General features: G+C 41.8%; 1 long non-coding RNA gene across 1 annotated transcript; it reads right to left on the reverse strand.

Annotated features, from left to right (window-relative positions):
• Positions 1 to 7,742: 7,742 nt before the first annotated feature.
• On the reverse strand, positions 7,743 to 12,605 carry LOC131819990 (uncharacterized). The gene is made up of 3 exons (XR_009349436.1): positions 12,501 to 12,605; positions 11,821 to 11,892; positions 7,743 to 9,747 (listed from the first exon to the last, which is right to left on the reverse strand). It is a non-coding gene; the product is annotated as an uncharacterized LOC131819990 (long non-coding RNA).
• Positions 12,606 to 12,749: the final 144 nt, after the last annotated feature.

The raw sequence follows: 12,749 nt of genomic DNA on the forward strand, positions 1-12,749 counted from the left end.
ACACTAAGGACTGTGGATGTTCAGCCCCACAGCTGCTATTTCCAGAGGAAAGCATTTAGAAGATTTCACATGCTGATGGAATACAGAGAAGAGCTAACATTGTTAGATGTTCAGACTATCGTATTTTCTTGATGGGTGAGATTTTTCAATTGGGACCATACTGTCGAGACGAGAAAGCTTATGAGAGAGGAGTGTAGGACAAAAGAAATTGATTCTCGCTGTGAAAAAATGATTGAGCTCATTGCATTGGTAATTTTTTAGTGAAAGTGAAAAAGATTCCGTACAGAGACATTGCAAAGAGTGTGGGCTCGCCTCAATATGGATTCCCTTGCAGGCCCTACTCTTTAAGAAGCATTCACATCAACTCCTCAGCCTCAGTTTTCTGCTCTAATAAATAGAAATATCAACATTACTTCAAAAGATTAAGTTCTCCATATTGTTCACACAACACACCATACATATCTTTCATTTAACACACTGTGCTTTAATTGTCTATTTTTTTTACTTTTTTTAAAAGATTTTATTTATTTATTTGACAGACAGATCAGAAATAGACAGAGAGGCAGGCAGAGAGAGGGGGAAGCAGGCTCCCCGCTGAGCAGAGAGCCTGATGCAGGGCTCGATCCCAGAACCCTGAGATCATGACTTGAGCTGAAGGCAGAGGCTTCACCCCCTGAGCTACCCAGGTGCCCCTAATTGTCTGTTTATATACTTAGCTCCAGTGCCTGGTGTGAAATTCAGCAGATCATAGATCCTTAGTACATATTAGCAGACTTAAAAAGAACCGCTAGCATATGTAAGTGAAAGTCTGCTGGAAACTTCAAGCTCCCAGAGAAAGAAAGCTGTATTATTTTCTTCTCTTCACTGAAATTACAGTAGCACTGCATTCCAAATGCAGTAACCTTGTGATTTATATTGCAGATGGCTTATCTTCGAAGACATGAATTTTTTTCTCTCTTAATGGAAATTACAATCTGTATTTCAGAGCACTTCACATTCCACCATTCAGTGCCAGGAGAAAGCTGTACGGGTAAGGTCAGTTCTAAGATGTGCAATAAAGTGAATTTAAGGTGCTATATAAATCTGTATTTCAAAGGGTAATTATTCCAGAGAACTTGGATCCGACTGGGTCAGAAGAGGGAACAAGCCTCCATCCTGTAAAGCCAGAGCCACCTTGATTTCCAAGCCTTTAGGTCCAACTCGAAGTGCTTGGTAGCTGGAAACGGTTACAAAAGAACTCCTCTTCTGATGGTACGGATAAGTAGAAAGCACTTTCTTCATGAGCTAGTCCTCTACTAAGCAATTCACTTATTTCAGGTTTGGTAAGTGATCTCAAGGACCAGAAGGTGGCACACACAATGGCGGTTTGGGGAAGTTTGAGCCTATGGGCACCAGGAGCCATTTTTCTAGGTCTGGGATTCTACTTCCTGTAGATTTTGGGTGATGCCCAGAACTGATTCCAGAGCACAAAATTAATAAAATTTCCCAGCCTCAGAGTTCTTTCAAAGAGCTCTCTTGAGTTGCCATAGTAACGGAGGGGTTTTGGGGAGCAGGATCGAGAGGCCATGCCAGATACCGTTTGAGCTCCCAGCCCAGCCAGAACACGGGCAGTCAACTGGCTGCCGTCCCAGAGGACATTTTTGCTCTAGTAGGTATTTTGGAATTTTAGGGGCTCTTCCAGTGACTTCCTCATTGGCCTGGGTTCTCTGGGGAGGTTAATGACACAAGTCACAAGTCTGAGCCGCCGTCACCCGAGCATTGGTTCCTTCCCATGTCCTACTGGTGAGTTGATGACAACTATTTGGCAGGCTGTGGGCCCAGCGGAGCCCAGTGGATTCCATGTCGGCTTTTCGGCTGTAGCTATTTCAGGGTTTTTCACAGAACTTTTCCCTACTGTTGACTATATGGAGCAAAGGGGAAAGATGCAGAACGAGATAGGAAAAAGCCAGTTGATCTAACATCTTGGAAGGGAAAATTTCACAAATGAGACCTGCTGCTATTGTTCCTGGGTCATTATGGAGCCAGAGGACAATGACCAGGAAACAGCCTTAGGGATCTCATGCTCCCTCCATGTTAGGGATTGGAGATGCTGGCTGGAATGTTCTAGATCACACAGCCAAGGAACAGCAGCGCTGAGCAGAATCCTTGGCCTCCTGGCTCCAGAGGGTACTTTCTGCACTCGATAAAAAACTGCAGTGCCGTTTGTCATCTGATCAAAGTTAGACAGCATTCCGGAAATGCATGCCTTTTAAAATCTAACTGAAAAATACAAAACCTGGTACTGTGGATACTTTCTCCTTCTCTCATATCAAAATGAGATCATTATTTCAATTGGAAAGAAAACAGAAAAAAAGTTAAATACTATCCTCAAGGTGGTGCTTGTTCAGTAACTCTGAATCTTCCAAATTCTGAGGGACATCAATCCAAAGCATGCCTGAGAAAAAACAAACTGCACAGAAAAGGTATCCCTATTGAATTATCTTACTATTTCTCTAAATTGAGTGGCACATCCCTCCCCTTAGAACAGTGAATGCTATCTTGCTTCTCTTTCACTGTACCACATTTCTCCTTTTTTCAAATACAGAAGCATAATCAGAAAATACACAACGTTTCTAATGTTAGGAATAGCTGATCTCTGATTCTATTGCCCAATTTTATTTAAAATGTATGCTTTCTTTTCTCAGAGACTTTTCAGAATATGGTAGATTTGGAATTTTCATAATAGGACCAGGGGCGACGGGGTTTCCACAAAACATTTTTCCAACTCATGAAGATGGTGAAAGAAGCTGAAATACGTAGGTCTGCCAGATTTCACAAATAAAAAAGAAGCTGAAATACATAGGTTTGCCAGATTTCACAAATAAAAACAACTCATTAAATTTAATTTCAGTTAAACAATGAATAAGTTTTAGTATTAGTATAAGAGCCTATTTAGCCAGAGCGGCTCCACCTCGGTTTAACAGCCATTTTGTTGTTTATGCAGTGAAACTTAAACTGACCCTGCCCGCCCCCCCACCCCGGGGAACTTACTTAAAAGCAAGTCTGGGAAATCAGTAGAATGTGGTCAACCAGTCCCTGATAACAGAGCCCGAATGCAGGGATGAGTTGGGCCAGGTGGAGACATCCAATCGGTGGAGCGCGCATACTGTCTCCCTAGCTACCAAGGAGTGTGAGTCCCCACCTTGGGCGCCTTTTGGGCGCCAATTCTGACCAAGGTGATAGGCTGGTTCAAATATCTACGATAGGGTAAATTGTAATTCAATTGGTCACTCATGTGTGACCTACCATGACTGTGCAGCTTTCTCTGTGTGTTACAATCTCATTGACCACCTGTGTGTGGCCAGGCTCAACCACATGGCCTTTGCCCTTTAAAAGTTAGCCGGTAAGGCAGGGAGGAGTCACCCTCTCTGTAAGAGGCGGCCCCATCGGTCGGTTTGATTGTCAGTGCATGGCACGAAATAAACCTTTGCTTGACCCTCGCTTTGTATCAGTCTCGCTCCTTTGATTACGGAACTCTCATTAGTATATCTCATGCAAGAGGTGGCAAAAACTTATGTCAAAAATATATTTGTCATCTGAAACTAAAACCTAATTGAGCAGGCTGTATTTAGCCCAGCTATGGGACAGGGAGGAGGAGAAGAGAGGGGGAGAAGGGGAGGTGGTGGAGAAGCAGGAGAGGGAGGGGAAGGGAGAGGACAGTGAAATTCAGCAATTGCAACAATAGCCCTGGGGCAGGGTGGGGGGTGGAAAGCATCCTATTACAAAACCAGTTCCTTGCAAGGTGTCTTGTGCACTTGAGGAGACCCAGAAAAGATTTTTTTTTTTTTCACCAAATGGGGACTCCTACTTGATCATACTTGACACTTTGTTCCATTCTGTTTCATTCATTCATTCCAAACATTTATTACCTGGGAAGGGAAAGGGCAGCCCAAATGTGGTTAATTTTCAGCTCTTCAGGAACTCACCAAACCTCCATGCCAGAAGAGAAATAAAAGCCACTTGCCCCAGGGCTTGAAGGAGGGGACACTCTCCCTGCCAGCTGCAGGGAACAGGAGTGTTTGCAAAGAGGACCCTCTCGAAACCTACCTTACAGTGTTCTACCTCTGAACCATGGTCCTATTAGGTCATTTCCGATCCTTCTTAAAAGCTAACTTCATAGAGGTCTGCTTTTAGATGGGAATCATGCAGCCAACAGCAGAGGAGGTGGCCGCTTTGGAGAGACAGAAGGGTTATTGAGAGAGCAATTTGTAAGGTTGAGCAATTCTGTGGTCTACTTGGGGTAAAGTCATATTTAGGGAGGATGCTTAAGGATGGCTATACCTCTAGCAATTTGTTTGGCTCTGGAAGCACGATTATCTATCTACCTATCTATCTCTCTATCATCTATTTATATCATGTCCAGTTAGCCAACATATAGTATTTTCAAAATGCATCTTTTCCAGGACGCCTGGGTGGTTCAGTCAGTTGAGTGTCCGACTCTTGCTTTCAGCTCACATCATGATCTCAGTGTCATGGGATGGAGCCCTGCCCTGGGCTCTGAGCTCAGTGGGGAATCTACTTGGGATTGTCTCTCCCGCTCCCTCTGCACCCCCTCCCATCTCTTGCTCTCTCAAATAAGTAAATAAAATGTATCTTTTCCAAAAATCATATTAATTGCCTAACCTTAGTCCATGACTCAGTCATTTTCCCATGGGCACCCATGTCAACTGTTTTAGTATTGAAAAGCAAGAGGGGGGAAATCATTGATTAATTCAGTATGGTGTTTACTATATAAGAGTAATATGTAATGCTAATAATAATATTAATAATATTTACTTATAAATTACAATTTATATTATTTATAGTAAATTGCTTACATATATACTCTATGTAAATTTATGTATACTATATAGTAAGATATATAGTAAATTACATAAGATATTTATGACATACAATATATATTATTATATTTTATATATTATAATATATATAATATATATAGTGAATAGAAGGGAGGATTTCTTTCCTAAAATAATAATACACACATATAGTGCATTATAATGTGACATAATATGTGTATATATATACTTGCCATAATAAAATTTGATGCAAACAGAGCTAATGTCTATAAATAAGGTAGTATTAGGTCTCAAGTTCATCAGCGCATCTCTTAAATAGAGCTCATTCCTAGAGAATATCTGGTAAATTTCAAATATGGAAGAAAAGAGAAGTCTTATGTAAAAGCGTATATGAGTAGTTTTTGGTTCTTATTGCTGTCTATCTCTTTCTCTCTCTTTCTTTTTAAAGAAAGCCAGATCTTTCTTATTACTCACAAACACAGTCATTTCTAGTCCTTAAATGACTTATTGGAATCAGGAATTTGACATCTTGTTCATATAAAGATTCAGAACTATCAAAGGGATATCAATATTACCAGATGCTAAAAAAGACTGGAAAATGAATCTTACCCACGCAATACACAAGAATATAGCAATTTTAGGTCAGAAACACAAAACACCTGCTAAAAATTAAAAAAACATAGAGATCAATACTTAATAATATCATAAAAGGGGAAAAAAGGATAATTACCAGATATTACAAAGCTCCAAATAAGAACAAAGAAGAAGAGTTTGGGAGTCCAGATTATAATTTAACCCTGTGGTTCTTAAACCTACATGGAGGAAACTGAAGCTCTTCTGAAAAGGGCCAGAGGAAACAGAAAGAATTGTTGAACTCATTTTGACCCAAATCCCTGGACATCACCAGTCTCTGTGCACAAATGCATATACCCTAACAGGAATATGAAAATGACACTGACTCTGAGTCTTCACCAAGAAGACAGAACCTCAGCCGCTGGCATTTCCCAGGGGATGCCTCACTCACGCTCACAGTTCATTCCAGCAGCCTCACTCCGTGCCCAGCCTTTGCCCTGTTCTGCACCGGCACTGGCCCCATATCCTCTGCTTACAGAGATGCCTTGGAGAAGCTCTGTGCTGTACTGTTTGGAACCGCCATTGGGAAAGTCTGATGAAGGTGCCACAGGGTACCACCTCCCCTATCCCTCCCCCCACCTCATTCACTATTACAGCACTTTGTTTTTTCCTTTGTACCTCTGATGATTCAAAGTATAAGTCATGATAGAGCCTTCATGTCATTCCTGTCCTAATTGAGCTTCTTCTCTAACACCTAGCCCAATGCTTGGCACATATGAGGTACCCAATAAGTATTATAAATGATCAATAAAATATTATAAACATTTTTTCTACAGGGAAGTCCCAAAATTTTCGCTGCTCAAAGCTCTCTCATAACAATAGTAAAATGGTCCTTCCTATGTGCAGGCAATTTGCCTGGGACTTCATATATGTTAACTCATTGCTTCCCATCAAACCCTCTTGAAAAAGGTACACTTCCATTTTCCCCCACTTATAGATGAGAGAACTGAGGAAAAGAGAGGTTAAAATACTTGCCTAAGCTCTAAGCAGTGAACAGTAGAGTTGGGGTTTGAACCCCAATAATCTGCTTTTAGTCAGACCTCTTACCTTCCTACTGAATCACTTCTTTCAAAAAGTCCAAGAGGTCAGGTGAAAGAATCCATCTCCCTCCTCTCTGTTCTCTCTCTCTGCTTCAGCTTCCTTTGCCAGATATCATGCTGTATGAAAACAAACCCTAAAAATAATAGGAATAATAATAACATGCCATCTTCCTCCCTACCTTGCTCTCTTCCTTTCTCCCTTCCACTCTTCCCTCCTAAGTTTCATGGCACACCCACACCTACCATGTCAGGCCTACACCAGTTACCAGAGCCACAAAGCTGACTAAGAACTAGTCCCTTCCACAGAATCACAGTCTAGTAGAGAAACAGAGGGGCCAACAACATTAACGACTTAACCTAAATAAACAAAACTCAGTGGAAGCATCTGGTAAACCTCAATGCAGATAATGTTGGCAGAAAGAGACAGAGGCCAGCAGAAAACTGAGTTCATGAACAAATTAGGGGGATAAAAAAGTCGAGTCCATGTCAAGACCGACTACTGGCTCTTGAGGACGCCACTGTGAAGTGTGGTCCATAAGCTCACAGGCAGAGTATAAATTGCTGCCAGATGTTCCTAAGAAATAAGCAAAAAGAAAGTGGCAAAACTGCAAGGTTTCAAGTAAATCTTATTAGGCTGTACAGAGAGGACCAGAATAGAGAAGAATGGATCACATAAGCAAATAACTGAAGAAGAGGAAATTTTGCATTTCACTAAGCAGTGTAATTTATCATTTTCCAGAAAAATTTTTTAAGGGCAACATCAAAGATTCTATTTTGGTTTGGTATTTCTTTAGTGGCATTTGTTTTGTGCCTGGGTTTACATCTTAAGAGAAAGGCCATAAGACATATGTGAGAGGGGTCTGTTCACGGAATAGAGAAATCTGGAAATACACTATCCCTACCAGAGGTCAAACCAAGGCCTGGGAAACACTGGTCCGAAAGAAAATGGGAGATCCCACTTTTCACAGCTACTTTTCATTAAGGAGAGGAAGTGTAATGTCATAGAGCAAGGTGTTTGAAATCACAAAGCCTTTTAGAGCTCACGCTATGATTTATGAGCTGTTGGACCATGGTCAGTTATATAACCTTGAGAAATCTTAACTTTAACCATCTGTAAAAGGAAAGTGTTGGTATTTTCTTCAGAGTTTTTTAGTTTTGTTTTGGTTTGGTTTTTGTAATTGTTATGCCCCAATAATGGGTCCGTGATTAAAGGAGTGAGACTGATACAAAGTGAAGGTCAAGCAAAGCTTTATTTCGCGCCAAGCATCAAGAATTTAACTGAACGTTTGGGACGCACCTCCTACAAGAGAGGGCGACCCTTCTCTGTTTCACAGACTAGCTTTTAAGGGCAAAGGCCATGTGGTCAGGCCTGGCTACGTACAGGTGGTCAATGAGATTGTAACACACAGAGAAAGCTGCACAGACATGCTAGGTGACCAATTGAATTACAATTTACCCTAGTAGACATTTGAACCAGCCTATCACCTTGGTCAGAACTGGCGCCAAAAAGATGCCCAAAAGGAGGGGCCCATACTCCTTGGTAACTAGGGAGACAGTATGCATCCTGCTACTGATGGATGTCTCCACCTGCCCTGACCCACCCTAGTATCTGGGCTTTGTTACCTGGAGCTGGTTTCCCGGGACTTGTTTTTAAGTAAATCCCCTGGGGGGAAGGGGAGCAGGGACAGTTTAACTTTAATGAAAGCCTCTCACTAAAGAGGTCCTTACAGTAATGATTACATGAGATTTTGCCTGTAAGTAGACTTCCAGGTGCCCCATCCATAGTAATGTTAGCTATCCTTGGTTGTGGTAGTAATGGTGGTTGTAGAATGAAGGTATGTGGAAGGGAAAGGGGTGGTCCTTTACTGTCTTCAACCCTCTATTTAAATAAGTATAATAATTCACTCAAACTAAAAAAAAGAATTAATAATCTGGGACCCTTCAGACATAAGTGCATTCTCGAATGCCCCTTCATGTCAAAATGCCAACCCATATATCTGTCTTTGGCAAGATTTGTGGGAGTTGCTTCCCATAATATTGATTTAAAAGCTTTGACGACATGGCCCAAATATTTCCAATCTCTTCTTAATAAGGTTAGGCACTATATTTAAACCCTTCCTGAATCCATTGATATTTTATGCTTGTTGGGGTAAGGCTTACTTAATGCTGTCTGCCTGTAAGTACATATGAAAGAAGCACTGGTTTTCAGCTCTGGGACTGTTAACTCAGGAACTTGAAGTTCTGTCTTTTGGTAAACTGATGATCACAAGTCTCCAAGAACTACTAAGACAGGGAAGGGTGTCCTTGCTGCTGGATGTCCACACCACCTGGGATCGTCTAAGTAGCAGTCTGGTTCCCCAATCCCTACTCCTCAGTGGCTCTGGTGGCCTTGTTCCCACCACCCTCTCCCTTAAGGCACTGCTAGAAAGAGCTGCAGTGGCCACCCTCTTCATGGTCTCAAATACCAGTCAGAAAGGCCATGGCAGGAAGGCATGTCAACTGCAGCATCTAATTCTGACTATATTACCCCCCACCCCCGAAATTACTTTGACCAAAACCATGCTGACAGGAAGGAAAAATCGAGGAATAAGCCAAATTTGAGCAAAGAAACCAAGAAGAGGGTCAGCATTTTGGAGAATTCAATATCAGGGCTTCCTACGCAAGGAAGTAGAAAATTTCTTTGTGAGCAAATGCTATTAACATTCTCTTTAAATTCAGTGCTTTAACTAGACACGACACAGGGCGTTTGGCATGGACTGCATTTCCTGTCACAATTTATTTTGGAGTTAGAAAATGTTTTTACTCAAAAACTAACTGAAAGCCTACTTCTCTACTGTCATAAATCAAGATATCTCACCCATCTCAGTAGGACTTGGACCCTATCCAAAAGTTGCCCACAAAAAGAGAGAGAAATGAAGAGCTTTTGCAAAGGGAGGATACCTTCTGCACTAGGAAGGACTGAGGGCACATCATTTCCCAAAGGATTTGGAGAAAGTTCCTAGAGATGGCCTTTTGAATTATCTGACAGACTTGCCCTACCCATTTCAACCTCCTTGGAGGGTCTGGTCACCATGTTGGCAGGCTAGTGGAATAAAATAAAGCAATAAGATTGTTTCCATGAGTGCCAAAGCTCCTTTTTCTAGGATTCCTGAAAGCAGAAAGCACATCAGGCTTCTGTGGGATGGCTTCACAGACATAGCAGGATGGTCAACGTTGAACTTCTTGAGTCACAGCACCTGACAGAGTTCATGGAACACAAGACACTCAGTAAACGCTTGACTGATGACATGTCACATCTGCTGTTGTTAAATTTGATTCCTGTGTGTTTCTTATTTATCTGTCAGCTTTTATTACTGTTTAGGCATATCTTCAAAGACAGTTATATTTTCCTCAACTTCGTTTCATAGCCAAAGTTTTGATGAAGCCCCTGGTACCACCCCCTGGGCTTGTATGACAGCCCTATTTTATTCCATTTATCACACTGTGCTGTACTGGCCTTTTGCTCAGCTCCACTACCTTCAGAAAATGAGGGAGGACTTATTCTTGTTTATCATTGTCACCCAGTGCCTAGTGCAGCAGACATCTTTTGGAAGTCTTCAGTAAATACATATTGCATAAACAAATTCTTATACCCAAAGTTAAAGCTTTGTGTTTCCTAAGCAGTTAAACTGACATCTATCAATTCAAACCCTCCTGAAAAAAAGGTTGTTTTCACCGTGAATCAAAACTGGATTGTGCAATTTGCATGAGACAAACATTTTAATGCTAATCTTTGCTTTCTATTGTGTACTATTCTCCTTCCTGCTAATTTTGCTGTCAGAGGTCTCAGAGGAGAGTGGAACACTTTAATTATGTCACGTTTGCAAAAATGTAAAACACAAACCATCATTTTAAAGCATACTCTTTTCTTAAGGTGCTGTTTTTTTTTTTTTTTTTTTTTTTGGTTCTGTTTTGTTTTGTTTAAAAGCAGCCATTTCCTCTTTAAAAGTTAAGTCTAGAGTTGCTTTGAACTTTACGGTACAAGAATACAAACTCTTTTTCAACATTCTGCAAATATTTGTTGAGTTCCTAGTATTGCAGGACACAATTCCAGGAGCTAATGATAGAGACCGAAAAATGGACAAAATTGCTGATCAGATTGAGCTTAAATTCTAGTGAAGGGGAGATGAGCAAGAAACTAATACCAAGAAAATGTCAGGAAATGGTCAATGTGCTAAATAAAATAAAATAAATTTATGTCCAAAGTCCAAAATCCAAATGCTGCACAGGACTATTCTAGAATGGGTGGTCAGAGAGAGCAATCTAAGAAGGTGAAATTAATCTGAGTCCTGAATGAGGACAGGAGTCAACTATTGAACCAGGGTCGTTGCAGGCAGAGGGGTTGGCAGATCCCAAACTGGGAATACACATGGCTCGGCCAAGGAACAGATCATCTTCTGTAGGCCTGCAGGTCCTCCGAGGTAAGTGCCACAGACTAAATGTTTGTGTCACAAATCATATGTGGAAATCCTAACCCCCAATGTGATGGCGTTAGGAGGTAGATGGAGTCTTTGGGAGGTGATCAGGCCATGAAGTTAAAGCCCTCATGAATGGGATCCTGCTCTTATAAAAGAAACCCCAGAAAGCTTCCTCACCCCTTCCACCAGTGTGAGGACATAGCCAGATGATGGGCCATCTGTGAAACAGGAAATGGGCTCTCACCAGACAAATCGGCTATCATCTCGGTCTTGGATTTTCCAGCCTACTGAACTATGAAAAATAAATCTCTACTGTTTATAAGCCACCCAGTGCATGGTGTTCTGCTAGAGCACCCGCACTGATTAAGAGAGTAACCCTATAACCCCATGGATCAGACCCTCAGGTCTCCCTCTATGCTTGAAAGAAAGCTTGGCTCCACCAAATACACTGTGACGAGAAAGATGGATCAAATCCACCAAGTCAAGCTATCACACAGCTACATTTTGAAAGGCATTGGCATCAACCAAACTTACTATCTCCCTAAGATCATCAGGTTATCTACAACCTTCTGCTTTCTGTTTCTGGAAACTTAATGCTGGAATAACCATCTTCTTTCACTCTCTGTTTCACGCACACGTGTGTGTGTACGTGCGCGCGCACACACACACACACTCACACACGGGTTCAGAATCTTCATGATGTTCTTTGAGGATCTGACTACATTTCTGTTAAATTATTTGCTTATGCTCCACAATTTACGTAGCAGAGAAGCAAAGTGGTCCCTAAATTCCCTGCTCACACACATGCACACATGCCTGCTCTACATATTTATACTAAATTAAACCCTTTACCTCCAGTCAGTCCAACGAGGAGTTTTTCTCAGGAGGGGATTTTTCTGGGAGGTGGGTGGCTGGTCTGTGGCCCTGAAAACGAGCAGAAGAGGTTCATGTGACCCGTGCCAACCCTCAGAGAAACACAGAACCCCCAGATTTTAGTATTACTAAGCAGGTTAAGTCTCTGCTTCCCACCTACAAAGCCCATGCAGGGCTTTCGCCTTGAAATTCTGTTTTAAATAAAGAGTTCATCCACATGTATAAAATACATGAACTATTGGTTGTACTTTTCCTCATTTTCTCCTCTCATCTTTGTAGTAATCTCTTGAGGGAGGTGCTTTGTAGAAGAGTTAAGGGTGGCCCAGGCAAAATACCTCTGGTCACACAGCTGATTTGTTCTGCTGGGATCTGAGTTGAGTTCAGGAAATCCAGTTCATTTTTCTTCAGCCCTATAACACAAGCTCCTGCCAGCCTTGTCTGGGCTCCCACATGGGCCCTGTTTCTTTAGGTCCAGGGGAACGGCAGTTTGATTTTTGGGTTTGGGGCAAGGGGAGGTTTCTTGCGCTGAAATTGCTGTAATTTGATTCCTAAGAAATTTCTTGACTCATTGAAAACAGACAATAGGTGACAAGAGGGTGAGAGAGAGTAGAAGTGGAGGTGGAGAGGACCAGAGAGAGAAGAAGAAAAGGAAAGCTCACATTTATGGAGCTCCTGCTACTTTTCAGATGCTGAGCAGCGTTCTTTACATGTAGGGGATCGCCTTAAAATTCTCCACCTCCCAGCCCTTGCCTCCTGGTGTGACACTGATTACCGGGAATCTGAGGTCGGCTGGCCCACAGAAAAGCCCAAATACCAACTGGAAACAACAGCCACTCAGTGATTTTATTTACTTGTTTGTTTTTAGTGCCTGAGATTAGAACGCCTGGGAAAGCAGGCTGTCTGCTCTT

This window comes from Mustela lutreola, chromosome 1 (assembly GCF_030435805.1).
Source record: "Mustela lutreola isolate mMusLut2 chromosome 1, mMusLut2.pri, whole genome shotgun sequence".
Lineage (NCBI taxonomy): Eukaryota > Metazoa > Chordata > Mammalia > Carnivora > Mustelidae > Mustela > Mustela lutreola.